The following is a 6,374-nucleotide window of genomic DNA, read 5'->3' as shown; positions in this document are numbered from 1 at the left end:
ATGCCCTGATGGTGTTAGTGAGGTTTATTTTTGGTTCTAGGAAAGCTGAATTGTTTGGCTTGTTGTCAGAATTGAGAAAAGAGGAAAAACCTGTCTGTTAACTGTGCAACAGCCAGTGTAGTATTACCTGGGAGGGTTTATTTATGATCTGTTTAACCCATGAAAACCATACATGGAAGGAAATCATGTATCCATGTCAGATTATTTTTGATATGAGCTTATGAATGTAGTACCATAAATAATGATAAGAAGAAGAAGAAGAATATCACATTGTCATGTCCTTAATAGCACATAATATCCTTTTTTGCATTTTCCTGTGGAAAAACAACAATCTCATGCTTACGAATCTCATGAAAATAACACAGAATAGACATTATGAATAAATACAGTCACAATGGTCAAATGTGACTACCTGCTCTTTCACACACACACAGGTGTACAAACAGGTACTCACAGAAACACACTATCTTGGTTGGCTGCTGCCTTTAAGCATCTCATGTGTTGTTGGCTTTGTGTGCCACTCAATAAGATTCAATATTTATTATTTACTGTTACCTATGCTTATGTTGGTTGTTGCTGTAGTTTCCCTTCTCTGCTGTTTTCCTGTTTTGCAAAGCAAATAGAGAAGCAGATTTTCAGTGTCTTTTCTCTCTATCCCTCTTTTCCTCGATTTTTCTTTCCCTCTCCTTCTGTTAACTCTCTTCCCAACTTCTCTTTAGTCATATTGTTTCTCTTTTCTGTCCTCGAGTTCTGTCCTTTCTGATTGTAATAACTTCAAATAAAAATAAATTATAAAGAGCAAATAAACTATGACAATCAAGTGGACCAATATAGCAAAAGGTCCACTTGAAATAATATAAAACTAACGTAAAACAAAATAAATGAAGACAAAATAAACAGCTGTAGAAAAAAGCAAATAAAACATTAATGCCTTGACAAACTGCTAAAATACACCACATGCAAATACAAACCAGTTCTACACAAGTCTGCACAAGTTCCAGTAAAGACAAGCTTATGCTTGCCACAGTAAAGTAGCAGTGCAAATCCTATTCAAAGCAAAACAAGCAAGCAGAGCATGGCTATTAAAGGTTTCACTGTGAAGCAAGATTCATAAAAAAAGTTCTGTGTCACAGAGGTGGCTGCCTTTTTTACAAGGGAGAAGTTGATCATGGTACTGCATGTTAGTGCAGTTCATAATGAAGTCATGAACCAATAATTTTTGATTACACAGGACTCATAAACAAAGGTTAAACTATAAAACAAAATTACTGCAGAATTTAAGGAAGGTATAAAAACAAAGAAACAAAATCAACAAACCTTCAAAGAGGGAAAATGTGAAGGAGGACATGACAAAAGGCAGAGGGAAACTGAAAACTTAAATATAAATAATGGATAATGAGAGGATATAAAACTTGAACCAAAGTACAAGAGAAAAAAACAGAAAAAGTCAGATAGGAAAAGAAACTCAAACTTGACCCTGTAGACTGTGACAGTAATAATGTTTTGCTTTTTTATTTTTTTGAAGAACATGAGTAACAAACAATAACTAAATCAACATTGCAAGGCAGGACATGTGATCACTGCACGTTCCTGTGTTTTTGTTATTCATGTTGTGGGTTCAAGGTGATTCTTTTTAATCATGTTTTTGTGTGCTATATCCACACCTGTAATCACACCTCTCGACATGCCTCTACTTTTTTCCCTTAAACCTCCACCCAAGTTCTTAGAACTCTCATTGTACTACGCCCTTCTTAGTAGGAGGAACGTTTTTAGAAAGTCCCAGAACAGTATGTCAAGTCTTATTATGGGTGTGTGAACATGTTGTTGCAATGAGCATGATTTGTAAGTAAATCCAGGCTAAGAGTGCCAGTTTAGTTCATGGTGTGAATAGGCAATAAGGCAGAAATGCAGTGTCCCTGGTCCTAGTCCCACTCTGCACCTTGTCCCTAATCCAAGGTAATGCAATTCCTTTTGAGTTATAACATTGACAAGATTCTCAGAAAAACAATAACTGTGATCTTGACCTTGAGGTGAAGCTGAATATTTTTGCTTTGAGATCAACGTCAGCGTAATTTGAACTTGTCTGGGCCGGACCTTATGCTGCCAGAACCACGACAAAGACTCCGGTAAGGTGGGGGGGGTTGTGCTTAATCTGGACCAAAAGCTGGCCTTTTACTGCTCCTCAAATTGATTACACAGAACATCCTATGAATTGTGTCTAAACTGATCATATCTCTGCTTTGTTTGATATGTAAGAAAGATTTTGTCAATGAAATGTCTCACGGTGACATCAGCATGACGCATGAGGATGAGACAAAAGTTTCCAGTTCAAGACGTTTCTGCACCACACCTGACAACATGTCTTTGTGTCATTATGTTCTTAACTTTCCTCCTGTTCCAGTAAAGCAGAAATGCTGACTTGAGACTTGCAAATGCGGAGGTGTCAGATGTGGTATTGTAAAGTGATTCATTTAGACTTTAGATAGCTCACGGAAAGACACATGACGCAGACAGAGCAGACATGGAATAAAACGTAAAGAGAGGAACGACACAGGAGACAGTGATGAGACAGAGACAAGAAAACACCAACTAGGGAGGAAAACAAAACAGAGATGGAGACCGAGAGAGAATCAGTAACAGAGGAGGAGGACGATTTCACGCGAGAAATGATTACTTAATGATTTGGCTATCCTTTCTTTAGGGGTACATTGTCCGTTGTCTTCACATTATACAACATTACGAGGTAGCTTAAGGCAACTCATGAGCAGACAAAGGAGAAACATCAGTTCAAATAGATACAGTGCATAGTTACTTTTGTACTTTGCATTAATGCAGATCCATTTCTGCAGCTTCTCTACTGTTTGCCGAATAAAGAGCAGACAACTGAGCTGAGACAGACTCCATGATCAGCCACTGCTCTTATTAAAGCCCATGTTACACTACTGGAGATTCAGACTGACTATAATCAACGTGATTGCAGACAATAAAATTATGGACACCTTAGGCACACAGTTCTGGCACTGAAGTCCCCAGCTCTATGGTGTACAACCTTTATGTTTACAAATGACAGCCAATCAGAAGAAAGTTATCTTAAATGGAGGGGGAAAGGAGCTGAAAGGGCTTGTTTCAGAGTGTTGAAGAAACAAGAGACTGCACTGGGGTCGAATAAGAGATAAAAATAGGATTATTTATAACTATGAATCACACAAAACTACTTTAGAAGGGGCCAAGAATAAAAATACAGAGCTGAAAAGGAGCACAATAATTCCCTTTTCACTCATGCTAAAAATCGGTCAGAGATTATCCATGGCACTTGAGTATCTACAGAGATCTTGTGTTAAAGAACTCCTTTATTAATTTCCATGCATTGGCCAACTTCAGAGGTTTCTATCACCCTTAACCTAAACATTAATCATACAATTAGAGTAAAGCCAGACTATTAGAAGACCCAGAATGGATAGCTGCCTAACACAGTGCGGACAGCAGACAGCACAATCACAAATCATGCTGAGCTGAGGAGACAGGGGTCAGGAAAGTTTCTCATTCAGGCTGCAGAAGAGTGATGAAAGGATTTTAAAGAAGTAGAAATGGCTCTAATTAGCCTAGACTACAGCTAAGATTAATGCACACCAGAGAAATCCTTTCCCTTTGATAAAGTTATGAGAAGTTATGCTTAAAAGCATGGAAATCTGTTGTTAAAGTCAGTCAACCTGCAATTCTTGTATAGCACTTCCCTACTCTCCCAGAACACTCACAGCGCTTTATACAGCATGTCTCATTTACCCAATCACACGAGCCCTTCTTATGCAGAATTGCTTTCTATCTACCATTCACACACCGATGGATACATCAGAGAGCAAGTGTATCGGCAGATATATGTCCTGTCGGATAATATCTGCATGTTAACAAATATTTATCTGGTGTGTTATTTTGACTCAGTGTTCAAAAGAAAAATAATTTTTTAGAAACATGAAATTTTTGCTTCCTTGAAAGAAACAAATCAATCTTCTAATTTGAATATTTGTTTTCTAGAGATGAAACACACTATAAACCCTTGCTGTTCTTCAAAGTAGATCAAACATGTATCCAATAAAACAGAACAAAGTATGTATGTATGCATGTATTGCTAACTGGGTAAATGCCTACACATAAGCTCGTAACACTTGGAGGTTTGAGCCAATCTCAATTCTCATTTGTGGATGAACAGAGTCCAGTGGCACAGGGTCAAGCCTGGGGCCGGCCAGTAAACCTGTCTGTTCACTTTGATGAGTGCAGCAGGTGCAGAGCACCAAACAACTGGTGTATGGCATCACATGCTCCCCCCACCACCCCTCACAGAGGCACACATGCTATAAAAACAAAACTGTGGAGAAATGATGCCGGCCGATGCCGGAACAACACACTGGCCCAGCACATACTCATCAGATCAGCTGCACTTGCATACCACCATGCAGCTATAATCTGGGGCTTGGAATGCTAATACTCATGTGGTTACTTGAGACATAAGTGCAAAACTAACAAGAAGCAGACTCGGCTATGAAGAAAATGTAAGCTAGACACCATCTGAAGACTGTTCAGTTTTGTGTTTTGGAGGTAAAGTTTGCCTCCATTCATGGGCATATGACAGAAAAGGAGGGACAATGAAGGATGTCTTCCAATCATAAAGAGAACATTTAAACTATAGGACTGTTGTTAAAGTCAGTGAACCTGCAAACACAAGAGGAAAAAATAAGAGAGGAAAAAAAAAAGAAAAAAAAAAGAAAACACCAACTAGAAATAAACTTAAAGGCAAAAAGAACTAAACTCAAGACTAAACAGTAAAACCTGAACTTAAACATCTTAGAAAATGCAGCAAAGGAATCATATTAGTAGTAGTAGTAGAAGTAGTAGGGTCTACCTCACAATATGAAGCACTTTGAAGTGACTGTTTATGTGACTTGGCACTGTATAGATAAAATTAAACTGAATGTAAAACTGAACTGACTGCAAAATAAACATGGCCCTAAAGGGCATCGATTCACTATTCTTTTTAGTGAGCTCCGATTCCCGTACACAAGTGTCATTACTGAGATCCTACTGAATAAAGTCTGCATTTGGTCTGGTCCTATAAAGAATGATTGTGAGGACGTTCACCTTTCATAAGAACATGCGTGAGCAGTGTTAGATTATAATATTATTTTATGCCATGTTATATCCGTAACTAAAGATTGTGAATTATTATGTAGTTTTAGTTTGCATTATTCTCCTGAATTAGAAGAAGCTGATAACTATTGCATTCGTTAAACTGATTTGCATTACATTAGACTGCTGATTTATTGTGGATGAATGATATTGTTTTATGATGTTATAAGAAATACTGTTTGCAGAAAGTCATCGCCTTATTTGTCTGATTAGAAGAGAACAGAATATACTGGAGTTTTCTGCCCCATCTCAGCAGGAGCAGATAAACGGGGAGCCAAGGTCATAGCTTAGGCGCCGTGTGAGAGAAAAGCATGTGAATGTTTAGGCTTTTATGATAAGGTGGGGGCACCAGAGGCTATAAGAGTTTGATCAATGCTCCACCATTTTGAGATCTGAGGCTGTCTGCATACGGTGTCCATCTCCCACGCGTGTGTTCATTAAAATCATCGTTTGACTTAACCCGGCCGGACCAGTGTTGTTATTATGGTTTTTTCTCTTGTCTCCATCCCCAATATTTTGAACCATAACAGCAGGAGAAGAAAGCCATCATCACAGACGCTTCATCACCAGAATTCATGGAAACAGCTGAAACTGTTGCTTTTCATTGGGGTGTTTCTCTTGTTTTTTGTTTACTGTTTATATCTGCTAAAATAATAACTGGCAGAAGAAATGTAAAGGCTGGATATGACATGCAAGTAGATTTTTCCCTTGGTGCATTGCACGAGAGGTTTTACATCTGATTGCCTCAAGGCCTTATGATATCCTCCACAGATTTATGATCACCTCTTTCATTGAAACTTAAGTGTTTTTACACCTGTGGTGTTCCCAGTCAAATGTGACCACCATAATGACACCCATGGGTATCCAGACTATATTCATCCATCAGACAGAAAACATCCCCATACACCTCCCCAACTCACTCACTCACTCACTCACTCACACATTTCAGACTGAACAATGTCTTTTGCGAGTACACATCTTTTTTCCCGCGCTTATGTGCTGATCCTCCTACTTCTATTGTTCATGAGTACTAGGGTTTTGGTTTCTGATTTCTTGTTCTTCTGGGTTGTGATTTGTAGCTCTTAGGTTTAATTCTGCCCTCGTGTTATTCTCTTATTCCCTAGTCAGTCATGTCTCGAGACCCTCCGGTCCCTGTACTGTGTTAGTATTGTCTCTGAGTTCAGTCTGTGGAT

The sequence above is a fragment of the Maylandia zebra genome, linkage group LG22 (assembly GCF_041146795.1).
Source record: "Maylandia zebra isolate NMK-2024a linkage group LG22, Mzebra_GT3a, whole genome shotgun sequence".
NCBI lineage: Eukaryota > Metazoa > Chordata > Actinopteri > Cichliformes > Cichlidae > Maylandia > Maylandia zebra.
Note: the sequence above shows the minus strand (reverse complement) of the source record.